Below are 18,493 nucleotides of genomic sequence, written 5' to 3' on the forward strand. Positions count from 1 at the left end.
TGTAACTTTTAGTTATTCAAAAGAAAGATTGCCCTTGCTGGGCCTGGCCTAATCAGGAAGCTTTTTAAAACAGGGTGTAGAGATCAGAAACTCAAATAAACAGAGATACCCTCTATCTCTGCTTCTAGTTTAGAGTAAGCATGCTGCAATGCATTTGCTAGCTGTAACGGAAAGGTTTTGTCTGTAATCTCAGGATGCTTGGAAGCAGATTCTTCCCTAGCCAAACTTTCAGAGTGGAGATTATAATTATTGAAGATTCCTATTGATGCTTTGGTTTCAGCCTTGTGATACCTGTAGCAGAGAATGTACATGAATCTTTACCAGATTTTTAACTACAGAAATTATGAGATTATAAATGACTATCATTTCAAACCCCTGAATTTGTGGTAATTTGTTATATAGTCATAGCTAACTAAATACCTATGTGAATAAATAATAATGACAGATAAGACAGGATTGAGAGAGTGACAGAGAATTTTTATAATTTTAAATACTTCTATTAGAAAATGTGTATATATTTATAAATGTGGTAAGTTAAAAAATGAAAGCCTTGTTTTCAAGAATGTCATGTTGAGTCCCCCAATTCTCTAGTATATTAAAAGTCAGATAGAGAAAGGAAGGAAGAAGAAAGTCTAACTTCTGATTTTCAGGTCACATAATAAGGAAGGTAAGAGAGCTGCATCCTCAGTGAAACTTAGTGGAGTAAAACCATTGGTTATATTTATGAATTATATGAGTCTACCATTTAAACTGGGCACAGCGAAGATGGCTTGATTCTGCTTCAGAACATCTAAGGATTCGGACTAAAGACCAAAGGGTAGGAGCTGGAATAATATGAAGACCCATTCCCTTACATTACTAGAGAATCATGTTGGACATCAGATGGTGCCTCAGTTTTTTCAAACATGGGTTTTTATAGGTCATCTCTTTGCATAATGTAATATAAGCTTTTCAGGACACAAGTACGAGGTAGGTCCTAAGTGCAAGTATCAAGAAAATACGAGCGTTAGAGCACAAGAAGGAACGCAGTCAAGCCAGAGAGAAACTTTCTGCTGCATTCTATATAGCCTTGCAAGTCACATAGTATTACTTCTGCCATACTTGATTGTTTGCAACAGTCTCAAGCTTACCCAGTTCATGGGAGGGAAAATAAACTCAACCCATTGGTGAGGGACTGGCAATGTTCCAGAGGAGTCAGTGGGACCATAAATATATCTACAGCTATTTTTGGAAATTATACTCTAATTTGTGTACTTCCTGTTCTCTCTTATCTATGTTTGGGTCTAGAATTTATTTGACACATAAATGAACTGCAGTCACTCATACATTACATAGTTTGTTAACATGCTAATTAAACCATTCTGCATATTTTCAACTTAGAAAAGAATCTGCAAATATATGTATATCTTTAAACCAGTTACCCTAAAATCCTTTTGAATCCTTGTCTGTTGTTTCCTTTGTAATTTTTTTATTGCGTCACAGAAATTTCTGCTCCTTACTCTCCCTGAAGCCCTGGGATTGCTTGTACAGCAAATTTACTCAGAAGTTAGAACTAATTTTTTTTAGTCAGATTTCTTGAGATTTAAAATAACTTTTTTGTTATTTTCAAGTGTTTATGTGCACACATGTGCACATGCACACCTTTATAAATAATAATGCGGAGGTCTCTTGCTCAGCCCTTTCAACGTTTAAAGCAATCAACAGCAGTAAACACGTTTAACTAAGGCCTGAAAAATACAAGCACAATCTACATAGTCACCGAACTTCAGTGGTTTAACAGCCTCACATGTACAGACACACAAGCTCATTTCCTAACAAAACCTTATTGAAACATAACCAGGTTTTGAGGACCCACATTTGAGCATTAATTCTGGGATCTAGGTTAACAGACTCTGCCATACTAAATGCATGGATTTCAAGGTCAGCTTGGAGATCCCACAGAAGTGGGCCAGAAGGGAAAAGACCATTAGAGGCTCTAAAATGAATTTTACTGTTCCAGGCCTGTAGTTAATGCACATTGCTATTGTTTATATTCCAATGACTCTAACTGACTCATGTGAAAATTCCTAAGTAACAGAGATAGAAAATTCCTACCCAGCGACAACTTTTTGCTATGAATGTGGGTGTACAGATTCTAATGAATACTCAGCCAGTTCTGCCACAGCAATCAATCCAGTATTTCTGGGTAATGGTTGGGGCTAAGGAAGGTCCAAATTATGCTCAATTTATTTGAAGAACTACTACTGTACTGTATATTAACTCCAAGTGTTTTATGCATTCTATATATTTAAATGTATGTGATGATGTGCAAATGATGAAAAAAATAAACTCCACACTATCTTGTTTTCTTACATAGTATCTTCTTCCATGATACATTGAATTGACTGAAGAATGATTAGATAACCTCATGAAATCTATTTATGTAACTTTTGATTATATTATATGGACTAGCGTATTTTAAATTGCAAAATAAGCAAACTCCTCAAAAATATATTTTAATATTTATTTTTACCACAAATCAGAGACCTTACCCCAAATTAAATAGCAACAAAGTGTATTTTCTAAGGCAACTTAGCTTCATTAGCAGGTCAACAATATCGTTCATTGTTTTAAATTTTTAAAAGGTTTTGAAAATAAAAATACATACAATAAAATTGTTTTTGCTCACTTTTCAAACTTGTATACCACAGTAAGCAACTTCATGGCCAGCTATAGGCATAACTGTATGTTTAAGAACAATTTTTAGATAATCATGTGAAAACACATGAACATACCAGTTGCTATATATTGCATGTTTGTGTCCCCCCCCCCCAAATTCATGCATTAAAATCCTAATCCCCAAGATAATGAAATTGTATGAGGAGCCTTCAGATGTAATTAGGCCATGAAGATGAGTAAATCAGAATAGCTGGCAGTGAGGTCTGACAGAACTCCCTCACCAGTTTCCATCTCATGAGGAAAAACCGAGAGGCTGGCTGTCTGCCTCCTGAAGGGAAGCCCTCCCCAGAACCTGACCACCAGGGTCTTGGACTTCTTGCCTCCTGAACCATCAATGAGCAATAAAGTTCTGCTGTTTATAAGCTAGCCAGGCTATGGTATTTTGTAATAGCAACCCAGGTGTCCTAAGACACTTGTTAAAACATTGATACTAATCACTCATTTTACATATAAAATAGGGAATTATGTTAATGAACAGCATCAAACTTGTTTACATGATAAAAATAACCCTACATAATGCAAGGTGTTGTGTTAATAAATTATTTCAGTATGTACTTCTTACTGAAACAGTGTAAGGAAAAAATACACTTACTATGTAATAAGAATGAGGGCTAGCCCTGTGAATTTGATTTATGAGAACTAAATATGGTAACCTTGAGAAGAAGGTAGAAAACAAGTTGAAATGCCAGTTAATCCAATTTCAAGAGACTTTTAGGTCATGCTTTCCCATAAATAGTAGCTTGTTTCTTTCAAACTCTAACACTAAACAAACACTGATAGGTATTTTTCCTGAGTGAAATATACACACTAATTAATAGGGTCCAGAGATCTAAAGGTTTAAAATATTTTAGCCCATACTATTCCTGCGGAAAAAAATGTATACCACAGTCTCTGGGAAAGTATACCAAGAGAACAGCATTTCTCTTTCTGCTATAGACTTGTTAGTTTCTAGCAACAATCTGGAATGGAAGTTCTACCATCCGTTTTCCCAATTCTCAGACCTTCAGACACAGACTGGTAACTCATTGGCTCTCGGGGGTCTCCAGCTGGCTGACTTCAGGTCTCGGATTTCTAGGTCTGGCATAACCATGTGAGCCAATTCTGTATAATAACTTCATATATGTATAATATCTATATATCTATACCTATATATCTCCTATTTTTCTGTTCTCTGGTGAACTCAGACTAATATATCATTATCGCAGAAATATTTATTAGATTTTCTTCTAGTTATTATTTCATTTTTTATATTTATGTTTTTAGTGAAGCACTTGGTTAATGAATTATTTTTTAGCATTTCAAAGTGGTCTGAATCAAGTTAAACATCTTTAAGTCTTTTAAAATCAGTATTAATCTCATTTAGAATAAGATTTTAATATTGAAATTATATATAGGTGAATCATGTTTCAACTGAGCTTCATGTCAAAAGATTACCCAGTTTCATTAGCCATGTTATAAATATAAGTACAGAGGGGTGTTTATTATTTCATTTATTGTATAAAGTCTAAGAACCCTAATTCAGTTCAATGTTCCTTTATTGCTGCTCATTAAGAATGTTGCCAATAATGTATCATTTATTGTTTGTGAATAACTCTGCTATATTTTTTATATTCATGATCACATTTTTCAGTTATTTCTTCTTTATAGATGAGAATTTTGAAGCATACAGAAGTTAAGAAACCTATCTAAGATAAACAGAAGATAAATGGACAATTAATGATTTGATACTAGGCACAGATTGGTACTATGTGGTAGCTTGACTATTAGTATTGACTTGGCTGAACTATAATTCCCAAATTTTCCTTTCTTGTATTTTTCTGTTTATAAGCACTTTCTATGAAAGGCAGAAGTAAAGCAACAGCCCTTTAGGAAGTCACCTACCTGCTGGCTCACTTTTTTGGCAGGAGGCAGTTGAAGAGGCTTTTTCTGAATTCCCTTTCTCCCCTCTGACTCCAGGGTCAGGGTTTAGTATCATGAAAAGGTCCTGGGTCCTGCAAGACATCTATGTCATCAAGATCAGAGGCAGCAAGAACTGATGTAGACTTCTGTTCATATTGTGTGCTTGTGGGTCCTGACTGCTTTGGTTCTGCTTCTCTGATGGAAAGCTGACTGACAAAAGCACAGCATGATCATTGTGGATGCCAATTCCTGTGGCACACACACACACACACACACACACACACAGATGGAGAAGAAGCAGGGCAGAAAACACTCTTTTATCATAAATTGATTGGTGTGCCATGGAGTTTGCTATAGAAATCCACCCTGTTTGTCTCTAGTCTCTACCCACTAACATCTTTGCTGTTGCTATTAAAATAAAAGCTATACAATATAGTTTAAACATATTTGAGTTCTAAATATTTCAAATATATACTATATCAGGATATTCTCTGGATTTTCTTAGGTATCCATATATATTTCTATTTAATAGGAAGTCAGAGAGAGAAAACAAATGGTATATTTGTCCCAAAACTATTAAAAAGAATTAGAGGCTAATATTTTTTGAATGCTCACTGGATGTCAAGGCCTTTGAATGCTGTCTTTTCAGGATAATGACCCCCTCCAAAGACCTCAATGTCCTAATCCCTGGAATTTGTTAAAATGTTACATTATATTGCAAAAGGGATTTCACAGATGTGATTTGGATTATAGATGCTGAGATGGGGAGAAGCAGGGACATCTTTCTGGCTTTGAATAAGGGCAAAGAGAGCCACAAACCAAGTAACACAGGGAGCTTCTACAAGCTATAAAAGGCCAGGAAATGAATTATCGTCTAGACTCTCCAGAAAGGGTTCTACCAGTGCCTGGTTTTAGGCTAGTGAGACCTGTGCTGGACTTCTGATCTACAGAATTGTGAAATAATTTTAAGCCAAGTTTCTGGCAATTTGTTATAGCAACAATTTGTGTTTGTCTTATGGCATTTAGTTCTCAAGAGGGAATTGAATACAAGTATTATCCTTATTTTACAGAAGATAACCCGACCCTCATAATGGTTAACTGAACCAACTAAAGTCACATAGTTAATGAAACATAAAGCTGGACTAAACCTCTATATTTCTCTCTAGACAACAAGATGTATGAAAGATATGATGCTTAAAGATAAACATCTTTCTTGTATGATGTTTAGATAAAATATCTTTCATTTTTTAAGATTTTATTTATTTATTTTTTAGAGAGGCAAGGGGGTGGAGAAAGAGAGAGAGAAACATCAATGCGTGGTTGCGGGGGGTCATGGCCTGCAACTCAGGAATGTACCCTGACTGGGAATTGAACCTGTGACACTTTGGTTCGCAGCCCAAGCTCAATCCACTGAGCTACGCCAGCCAGGGCAAATTATCTTTCTTGTATGAAATATATTTTGATGTTTAAAGTCAACATCAAAAAAAACTAAAGTTCTATGTGACAAAATAGAGAGGAAACTGATAGATTTATGATGATGTGAGATAATGGGTTAAGAAATTTCTAGAAAAAAGAAAATATGGTAATGTGTCCAGGAAGTCAAGGTTGAAAATAATAAATCAGTAATTAAAAATAAATGCATATATCTATTCATGAACATACTCTATATCAATATATATTCCTATACACCAGATCTGTCCGGAAAGTATCCAGCCATGTGCTATGAAAGAGACATTTATTGAAGAAGACACAAGATGCAAGAAACATGTACATAGGACAATAATGCCTCAGTCCGCTCCAAAGTAGGCACTTTGGGACCTAACACAGTTCTCCCAATAGCCATTAGCTGCCCTGTCGTATTTCCCTGAATCTCATGGATGGTCTGAAATCTCTTCCCTTTCAAAGGTGATTTTAGTTTTGGGAAAAGCCTGAAGTCACAGGGTGCCAAATCTGGGCTGTAGGGGGGCTAAGTCACCTGGATGATTTGATGTTTAACAAAAAACTCTGCAGGAAATGTGATGTGTGAATGGGCACATTGTCATGATAAAGCTGCCAATCACAAGTTGCCCATAGCTGTGGCCTTCTGAATCATCTGAATAGTATCCACAAAAGAAAGTTCAAGCTTAATGCAAAATTTTATGAAGAGTCATTGCTCTACTTGCCCAGCAATTTTCAATGTGATAGCCATACAGTGGACATGCTTACTCAACGGTGGCCACCGCTCCACTAAGTAGTACAGTGAAGTCATCATTGCTCACACACAGTCTGTTTTCCTTGGCTGCCAGGTTACATCAATGTCATGCAAACAGTTCTCAGTATATTAATAATGATTGGACTTTTTCTTTTTCTTTTTTTTTTTTTAAAGATTTTTATTTATTTATTTTTAGGGAGGGAAGGAAGGGGGGAGAGAGAGAGAGAGAGAGAGAGAGAGAGAGAGAGAGAGACATCAATGTGCAGTTGCTGGGGGTTATGGCCTGCAACCCAGGAATGTACCCTGGCTGGGAATCGAACCTGGGACACTTTGGTTCCCAGCCCGCGCTCAATCCACTGAGCTACGCCAGCCAGGGCTTGGACTTTTTCATATAGACCATGTAGATGCTAAAATCCTTCACAAAATATTAGCAAACTGAATATAACCACACATCAAAAATATACCATGACCAATGGCAATAACTCTCAGAATGCAAAAAGGTACAGAATTCCCAAATCAACAAATGTGATATACCACATACAAGAGTGAAGGACAAAAACCACATAATCTTATCAATAGATGCAATGGAAATAGCATTTCGTAAAATCCAGCACGCATTTAGGATAAATTAAACTCTCAGTGAAGTGGGATTAGAGGGAACACACCTCCATACAACATATGACAAACTACCATCCAACATCATGCTTAATGGCCAAAAAGTGAAAGATTGGGACACGACAGGAATGCTGCTTTCAAAACTCTCATTCAGGACACAATACTAGAAGTCCTAGCCACAGCAATTAGACAGAGAGAGGCAATTAAAGGCATCCAAATTGGAAAGGAAGAAGTAAAACTGCCATTATTTGCAGATGACATGATACTGTAGAGAGAGAATCCTAAAGATTCTACCTAGAAACTACTGAAATTGATAAATGAATTCAGCAAAGTATCAGGATACAAAATGAATATCCAAAAATCAGTTGCATTTTTATATACCAATGATGAACTATCAGAAAGGGAAACTGAGAAAACCACCCTATTTACAACTGAAAACCACCCTATTCACAACCACCCTATTTACACCCTATTTACTTTTATTTTTGTATTCAGTTGTAAATAGGGTGGTTTTCTAAGTTTCCCTGAGAAAATAAAAGTAAAATAGTTAGGAATAGTTAACTAAGGATGCAAAATACCAGTACTTGGAAAATTATAAGACATTGAAAAAAAAACTGAAGAAAATACTAATAAGTGGAAGTATATTCCATGTTTATGAATATGAAGAATTAACATCATTGAAATGTGCATACTACCCAAACCAATCTATCAATTCAACACAATTCCCATCTATATTCCAATGACACATTTCACAGAACTAGAAGAAATATTTCAAAAGTTGACATGGAGCCACAAAAGGCCCCACATGACAACAATGATCCTGAGAAAGAACAAAGTTGGAGGAATCATGGGATCTGGCATCTAACTATACCCTAAGGCCAGAGTAATCAAAACAGCATGGTACTGGTATAAAAAGACACACAGATCAATGGAACAGAACAGAGACCCCAGAAAAAAAAAAACACACCTTTATAGTCAATCAATATTCAACAGAGGAAGCAAGCACATACAATAGGCTAAAGATAGTTTATTCAAAAAACAGCATTGGGAAAATTGGACAGATAACATGCAGAAAAACGAAACTAGACAACCTTCTTATACCACACACAAGAATACACTCAAATGGATTAAATATTTATATGTTAGCCACAAAACCATTAAAATCTTAAAAGAAAACAGGCAGTAAGAGGGGTGTCCAACCTATTGGTATCTATGGGCCATACTGGAAGAAGAGTTATCTTGGGCCACACATTAAATACAATGTGACACATAATCACAAAAAAATCTCATGTTTTAAGAAAATTTACAGATTTGTGTTGGGCCACAGTTATCTTGGACCACAGGCTGGACACCCCTATAGGCAGTAAAATCACAGCCATTGTTCATCGCAATATTTTATCTGATATATTGCCTCAGGCAAGGGAAACAAAATAAGAAATAAACAAATGGGGCTAATATCAAACTAACAGGTTTTCATGAAGCAAAGGAAGCCGTTAACAAAATAAAATGGCAACCCATAGAATGGAAGAATATATTTGCCAATACATCTGATACAGGTTTCATAACCAAAATTTATAAAGAACTTATAAAACTTAATACCTTATGTCAAGTGATCTGACTTAAATGACACTTGTGGTTTTTGTGCTGCAGCCCTTCCTTATTTGTGTTCCTTGACATGCAAAAACGTCAAGATGGCTGGAGCTCCAGCTACAATTCTGCATCATGAGCTGACATGGAAAGTGGAAATCAAAACACTCATGAATAAGAAGCTATCACACAGTCATGCACTGCATAGCTCAAGGTATTTTCTATTAGAGAAAAATATACTTCTAAATTTTCTAAGTTACTACTCTTTTATTTTTCCTGTTATATGTAGTAGTTGTCTAATTTCAACTCATTCGCAGATTACTGACAGTCATAGAACTAGGTGTTCTTCGCCATCTGACATTAAGGAACTCCTCCAGAGTGGAGCCTTCAGTGAATATATATATATATATATGAAACACATATTTCATAATTTTTGTGAGGTCTAGCAATATACTTCTTCCTGAAACATCTTTATTTGTAATTTTCCAATTTTGTTCCTCCCAAATCTCTGGTCCTCAGACAAACGGATTGCCCACTGCCCATAAATCCCTGAAAATTCTTATCTTAAGCCACCTTATCTTTCAGACAGAGGCAATATTTCCTGCTTCAAGTTTTTTGAACAATAAGGGAACTTCCCCATACGTGTGTTTGTTGTACAGGACACTTCTGAATGAATATCTAATAGCAGAGCATTGAACATTTGGATGTCACAATCAGTAAAGTCATTAATAAATCAGGTTCATATTTTCCAACTCATTCAGTTATTTATAGAGCAGTTTATATGAATCCTTATGTGTGAGTTAATGACAGAGTAGAAGTAAAACAAAAGTGTTAAGGATGTGAGTAGTTTTTACCTGCAACTAATTTATGCTTCAGAACATAATATAGTGTCATAAAAAGTACATTCATATGAAAAAAAGTATTTCAAGGTGCCACTGTGTTTTAAGGCTAAGTGGACAGGTATTGTTATGATGGAAAATCATCTTTACTTGTTGTTCTAAGGTCAGAAGTTCAAACTTTGTAAGAGCTTAGTAGAAGATGAAGGGTCTTTTTAAAAAGAGTCACTATTTGTTAAAAAAAGAAATGACTTTAATGAAAGAAAGAAACCATGACCTTTACTGGGATTTTATTAAGTCTTTCCTTGGTTTAAAATAAAGCACCACTCCCTTCTACTACAGGAATACTGAGCATCAATGGATTTGCTGCATCATAAAGCTGAATACCAAATTGCTTCAACTGAAACCTAAAGGTGAGATAAAGGACTTGAAAGTAAACTCTTTTCAGTAACAACTCAATGAACTGGAGTAGCATGCTCAGAATGTAATTTCAATTGCATCTAAATTTGTATCACACTCATTCTTATTAAAATTGGTTCTATGATGCATTTATCTGTCCCTTTGAAGGGGATGTCCCAGTATAATGTATAGGGAACCAGTCCGAATGGCAGTGGTGAAGGTAGCTCAGTCCTGGTTTGGAAAACCAATAGGCACAAGGCAGCACACAGGAGCCAGGCCCACAGATCGGCTTTCCCACAGGGAACCAGGCCGGCAGTGTACCTAGGCTGCTTTGAGGCTTGCTTTTGCTAAAACTCCCTCACCCTGAATTAAGGCAGCAAATATTTAATGCATATCTTTGAAGTAACTTCCTCAAGTCTGTGCTAAAGCCTCCCAAGGAAGGAGTGTAACCAGTTGGACCACTTTTCCCCTTGCACTTGCAACATCCTTTTCCTTATTATCTGTAAAAAATAATCACCTAATGCAAACCTGAGCATAATGAATGAGAACCTTCTTTGATATAATGCTCCCAGAAAAGCAATAAAAGCCTGTCCAGGCAGGGGTCAGTGCTCTCTCACTCAGAGAGTGGCCATATCATCCCTTTTCTTCACAGGACTTCTGCAGTCTGTGTGAATTTGTTTATCACATCCACGACACCACAGACACCACTGATCAGAGTCCACATCAATATTGCAAATCACTGTATATGCAGAAAGTTTAGCAAGGAGGGAAATCTCTGTCGTTTCATGCACTTTTTGTTATGTGCTCCTAGATATCTTCTACTACCTATTTTCCAGAATTTAACAAATCTAGGTGGCTTAAAATTGAAAGTGCTAAGCAGTTTTCCCTGCCAGGTGAAAACAGAATGCTTTTTGTGCTTGCTGTTTATTGCTTTAGAGGGGGAAAAAGTTATCTCTGAATCAATAATAGCATACCAGATGCCAGGGGCTGCAATGATTCACTTTAGTAAGGAAAGCACATTTAGGACAGTAGTTGCAATTGGAAAACCACCTAATCATGATAAAGCTCTATAATTCTTCAGGACAAATCTTTTGTCTCGCCAAACTAGAGAGTTAAATGGGAATTTAATAGGGATTATCACTTCTAGAATTTTCCAGTTTTATGATCTGTGATTCCCACAGCAATGTAGCACTGCTTTTGATTCAATATTGACACAGAGAAGTGTTCCAGGAACTTCCATTTGGTCTTTCTTACAATCATGAGTTTTCCCAAGGTAAGAAAGCAAATATGAGTGTTTTTTTTTTCCACAGAGAAGATGTATTCTTACTTTTGACTCACAAATGGGTACCACACAGAAGTAACTCACAATAAGTAAGGAGAAAAAGCCATGTTCTTAGTGGGCCTTCTGGGGTTAAGCATCTCTCTCTGGGACAATTACTGAGAGACAATGGCAGGATCTCATGATAGAGACTTCTTTATATTTCAGAGAAGCAGAGTAAATTCAGGATTTTCTGAATTTTGAATAGTATTCAATTCTATGTTTTGTTTAGGGAGAGTAAATAATGTAAATGGTAGTTTTATTACAAAATTTAAAATTTATATAACAAAGCTAAGAATATCTGCAATAGACTGATGATAAAAGTTATTTAACTAAAAATAACCATTGACTTCATATCATTAATAAAATTCGTATAAAGACAACACATTTTTAGGGTTGAATTACTAATTATATATGTTCTTATTTCATGTTAATATAGGGATTTATTGTTATTTCCCCAAATAACTGGTAGTACAGAATAATTCTGGATGTCATACACTTACTTTTCAGAGCTCTTGAGAATATCTGAAATACGCGATCAGTGTTGAACTCAGGTTATGCTGAGTTTATTCAACATCAAATGTGATACTTAGAGCCAATATGAAATAGGTGGAATGAATAGACATCCTAGAAATTCCTGAGATGGCCCAGTCTTCAGAATGCATTCACTTGCAGGTAAACATGTCTAGAAAATAGACAGTGCAATTTTGTGGTTTTCTCACCAGAAAAAGAGAAAAGGTCTGAAACTTCACTTGCTTGTGCTGACATACAACCCTGATAGTAACGGTAAACCTTTTCACTGGAATAACTTCAAACACAGCTTTCATGAGTATTCAGATTAGTCCAAAATATATGTCTAATCTCTTTAAACATAATTATTGTCTCCATGCTAGTGCAGGAAAACATACAACCTTGCATTCGTACTTGGATGCCTGCCATGCCGTCTCTCCATCATTTGCTAATTCTGCTAACAAGGAGGAAACTTCATTTCATTTATTGGGGGTCACTGCTTAGATTTCTCTGCCAACACCAGTTTAAATAATACTGCCCTAAAAACAAAGACAATAAATACCAATACCTATTTAATAAGCAAGGGTAATAAAATCCACTATTTACCTAAAAGTATGGGGTTGAGGTTAAGTAGACAGAAATATATTTCATCTTTTTCTTCCTAATTTCCCTCCTTTCTTCTTTTTTCTTTCTTTATGAATAATTATTTTAAAAAATTGCTCAACTACTTTAATTTCAGAAGTTAGAATAAAGCATACAAGTAAAAATCAAAACTTTATTTCCATTAGTCATACATGTTGTCCAGGTACTTTATTATTTAAAATGAATATGTCAGGAGATAAGTACATATGAAGTTCTTATAAAAGATTAAAAATGGTTTAGGGTACAGAATCAGCCCTTAAAAAATCTTATTAAAACAAATAATAAATTAATCTGGCTGTCAAATATGGTGGCTAATATATTTTGATAAAAATCAAAAGAAATGCTTTGGCAACTTTTTACAGAATCTTTAATTTGGAATGAAACAGAATTTCAATAAGGTCAACTGGGAGATAAAAGATGAACAGAGAATGCACCCCAACACTCCAATGGGATATCCTTTGTTGAAAACATGATTAATATCTTGAATTTTAAGAATAAATAATAAACTCTGATTAATATTTGAAGTTTTAATACTGACAGTGAAATAACAGTATTTTGGCGGTTGCTATTTTTAAAATCTACCAAAGAAAGGAGATGAAATGAGAAATGCTCTGATGCTTAGTGAGTAATTTTAAATAGAAAGTGTAAAAATACCAGGATGAAGGATGAAGGACGGGGGTTACAGAGAGTGTAGACAGAGAGTTGAGGATGGCTTCTCCATCAGCAGGCAGATAGCACTGCAGAGAAAAGAAATGGTTTTGATCAGAGCTAAGTCATTAAATCTCTTCAAGCACTCATTTCCCTCTTTTTAAAATGGGAATGAAACTACGTATATGTTTGGACACTATCATTTTGGTTCTGTGTTGCCCTGAAGATTCCTGCCTTTTCGTTGTCTTCCTCTCTTGTGAGAATTAAATCTAAAGTATTTACATAGCAGAGGTGTTAAGTATGCAGGCTCAGAATCAAACCAAATTCAAACCCCATTTCCACCACTTACTAGCCATTTAATTAAATTTCTAAGCCGAGGTCCAGAGTACCAATTATTTTCCTATTGCCTTTGAAGCAACTGAGGAAACTTTTCAATTATGTGTATAATGATTTACCTTCAGTCTCGGTTTGGTAGCTTTTGGTGTCTGTCAGAAATAAAACTCATTTCTCCCACTGCCCATGGTAACTGACTTTACACTACAAATTGGGAATTTGAAAAAGAGGAGAGACGTGTTCCATGCCACTATTCAATTAAAACTGCTGCTACTCTTTGAACCTGAAGCCACATGGTAGTTGGTATTCCAATCACAGTTAAGTTTACTGAATAAGGTTTTTGCCAAACGGTAACCGTTTTTTAATAGAAGTTATAATCAACTCTAACATATCCTGACACAATGTTTAAGGGTTTATTATTTTATGTCTTTAACATTGTAAATTAATTTATACAGACAAAATTCTATTATAAACAGAGCAAACAACATCCACCCAATACCTTATTAATAAATTTAACATTGCCAATTACATTTACACTCATGCTGGGCCCCTACATTATCACATGTACTTTCCAGACCACCCTCCCCTCAATATTCACTCTATTAAATTTTATATATTGCCTAGTTTTTTATGTTTCTGATATTTATAAAAATGGAGTTGTATGGTAGGCTTAATACATGTATTTTATTACACTTTATTTAATGTATACACATATGTATGTATAACTATAATTCATTCATTTTCACATCTGCATAGTGTTTCACATGAAAATGCCACAATTTATTTTCCTGTCCATATATGTTAGTGTTCTTTCCTGTTTTCTCTTATTAGCAACACTGCTATACACATTTCCGTATGTTTGCTGGTACATGAGTAGAAGGTCCCTTGGGGTGTCTGGGGCCAAGTAGGACTAGGCTTGCTGAGTCTTTGGATATGCAGTTCTTCACATATACTAGGTCAAATTGTTTTCTAAAGTCTGTACCAATTTACACTCCTCCAGTTGTGGATATTTAAAAATAAATAACTCCATATTTTAAAGAGTTACATTTCAAATTAGAACATTTCTGATTATTCTCTATAGGTTTAGATTAAATTAATTGAAGGTCATACTAGCATATTTTTTTAACTTAAGTTCTCAAAATGGCATAAAACGCTGGTCTTATTCAGATAGGAATACTTTCCAGGGGGCATCAACGCCTATCATTTCTCTTGTGTATGAAGACCTATGAACTTCCACTAGAGCAAGATAAGAATTTGAAATTTCCTAGATCAAAGTTGTCTCTTATGGCAGGATAGGTAAGCTGCAACCCTGCCCTGAATGGAGAAATTAATTTTTTTCACCAAGACTAAGTTATATGAGAAGTGAAAGCTTATACTAAAGAAGTTAATATATTGGATGGTCTAGCTCTGGGCATCATCACTGACCATGAGGTTACATAGCAAATGATACCTCTGCAGGAAGACCTGCTCTCTCAAATAAAAGTGGATTGCTTTTCAATGGGAGTTACCAACTCAGTGACTAGTGGCAACACAACAGAGATGGGGATCGTCAGATTACTTTTGGCATCTGGCCCAAACCCAGCAGTTCCCACAATTGGAATATGGACAGACAGTGGGTCTAGTACTGGTTATTTCACACAGGGAGTAGGAGACATGCACAGAGAACATGTGAGTTACAGGCATAGAGATGTCTCTGCTTCCCAAGCACCAGAAAACAGCTGTATTCACCTGGAAAGAATAAGTTTTGGGCAGGCAAACAAGTTGTTGAGGCTTGGTCAGAGATGTATGATCATTATCTTGAGCCTCCACCACATGTATAAGAAACTCAACACATCCATTCCTCAATTTGCTGCAAGATTATTTTCATGATCATTTGTCATGATCTCACTGTTTCCATCTCTGCACATATGCCTTTGCACTTTATCAGTCCCCAGAGCGGAGCCAATCAGTATTATATTACATTTGCATCATATAGAGCAGCAACTATAGTTACACACAAATTATTCAGTCCAACTTCACATTTCCAAAACTACAATCTGGAACTCTGTCTAAAATTAAGTTACTCCAGGTTCCTCATTCCCAGGATGGAGCAATGTAAAAAATTGACCTTACATGTGGACTGAGCTGTAGGGAACACGGGATACCCAGTGGGCATACCTCTGCATCACTTGAAATAAAAATTAACATTATAATAGTTCCTTTAATTTCCAAGTCTTCAGAAGGTCTCTCTTTCCCATTAGTAAATTATGGTACTGGTAGCTTTAAGATATTTGTTAATTTATTACTGTTTTATGTTTTCAAAAAGTAATATATTCATATAATTTAAAATAAAAAAAGCTTAAAGAAAATTTGCAGTGGGAAGTCTCTTTCTCACCTCTGCACTAAGCAAATCCCCCCATCCTACAATTATTAGATTTGCATCAGTTCTGTTGGAAATATGTTAATGGACAAATAAACAAATTAAATATAAACTAAGCCTTTTTTATTGTCCATAAATGAAACTCACTGGTATGCACACTGTTGTATACATTGACTTATTATTTACCAATAGATCTTGGAAAACTTCATATCAATTTAAAAAGATCCCCTTCTCTCCACTATACCAGTTTTATCATATCCTATTTTATAATTAAAAACAAAGTAGGTGCTGGGGGAGGTAGAAGAGGGTAAAGGGGGGATATTGTGGTGAATACACATAATAATATACAGATGATACATTATAGGATTGTACACCTGAACCTTTATAATTGTATTAATCAATGTCACCCCGATAAATTTAATATAATAGTAATAATAATAATTTTTAAAAATGTACTAAACTGGTTCTCAGATGATGGACATTTAGGCTATGGGTGTGTTTTTCCTAGCTTTTGCTTTTTTTCTAACAATATTGAAAATAACATTTATCATTTTCAATGCATTGTATCTTTATGTCTAGAATAAATTCCCAGTTGGAACCGCTGAATCAACAGAAATATGAATTTATAAACTGTTAAATGATGATAAATTGACCTCCATAAATAGTATATCAAATTATACTACCCAAATAATATATGGTGCTCTGGTATCAAATTTTGAATATATTTTACAATATAATAAGTGAAAAAGAAAACCACAGTCAAGTTTTAATTGAACTTTGTAGCATAATCAACTTTTCAGTGATTCCTATGTTTTAGAGCTTTTTTATATTGATTTATTCTAAGATTTTATTTCTTTATTTTTACACAGAGGGGAAGGAAGGGAGAAATGAGGGAGAGAAACATCAATATGTGGTTGCCTCTTGATGCCCCCCACTGGGGACTTGGCCTGCAACCCAGGCATGTGCCATGACTGGGAATCGAACCAGTGACCCTTTGGTTCTCAGGCCAGTACTCAGTCCACTGAGCCGCACCAGCCAGGGCAAGAGCTTTTTTAAACTTATTTTTCTTAAAACTTTGTGTTCACATTCTTTGCCCATATTTACACGTGTTTTGGTCTTTTAAAAATCTATATGCAGGAATGCTCTGTATGCAAGCAAGTAATCCTTTGAATTAAAATATATAAATGTCTTCCAATTTTGTCAATCATCTTTGACTTAGGTTATTTTTAAATTATGATAGTTTCATGTTATGTTGACAAATGTCACAATATTTAATATCTCCTCAGATTTTGAATTTTAGTTAAATTTTGTCACCTAAAAGTCAGTAAAAAAATATCTATTTTTTAGCAACTCTATATTCTTTTATATATTAAGACTTTGATTTATTTGAAATACATTTTCTGAGTTGGCATGCAGTATTAATTAAATGCATATTTTTCCCCTTAATGATTTGAGATATTACCCCTATGATATACAAAATATTCACATAAGACTTCAAAATCTGACATCCTTGTGACAGTTTTTTCAAACAGTACCATGATATGCATTTCCACTTACCATTTTTGTTTGTTTTCTTTGATAAATTTAGAAGAATTTTTAATTCAAATATTACCCAGTGCTTCTTAAAATTAGTTCTTTGCACAAACTTTTGTCCCTAGGTATTGAATCTTTCTTTGCTAGTATAATTGGAGTCTTTTCTTTGATGCTATCTTCTAGGCAGTTATACTGTGTTATCTCTATAAATTAGTACACTTTTTAGTTTATTTTTTTGATTTTTATTAGTATAGAATCAGATCACATGAGCATAGTAATATTTTACCTACTTTTTACAGTTTATATGCCTCCAGTTTTTTATCTTCTCTAATTGCATTGTATACTACCCTCAGTACAATGGTAAATAATAAGCATGTGAAAATATTTCTTAATTTCCTCAAAATGCTACAGAGTCAATGAACATAATTTATGTTAATAGGATGACTCCCTATATTATTATTTATTTTATCATTGCAACCTCACACCTATTGAACAGATGTATTTTATTAAGTGCTTACTAAAATAGAGGATTATTACAATTTTGTTAGAGATGTTAATACGATGAATTATAGTATCTATAATCATAGAACCTTATTTTAATATTTTGTTGGATTTTGGTTACTAAAATTAATGCTTAGGCCTTATTAGATGAGTTTGACTGTTAGTTTGTACTAATGTTAGTGTTTTTATTGTAAATTCTTAAAATAAGAAACCCAGAGATTTTCTTTTACCCAATATTCTAATGCTGTGTATGTAACATTGGAATTATCTGACATAATTTTCTGTCAGAATTCTTAAAATGATATGAGCCAAGTACATTTGGAAGGTGTTGTTATCTCTTTATGCCACAGGAATCACTCTGTTTAGATTATCTTCCTCTTCTGGAATTAGTTTTCATAAATCAC

The sequence above is a fragment of the Phyllostomus discolor genome, chromosome 3, assembly GCF_004126475.2.
Source record: "Phyllostomus discolor isolate MPI-MPIP mPhyDis1 chromosome 3, mPhyDis1.pri.v3, whole genome shotgun sequence".
Lineage (NCBI taxonomy): Eukaryota > Metazoa > Chordata > Mammalia > Chiroptera > Phyllostomidae > Phyllostomus > Phyllostomus discolor.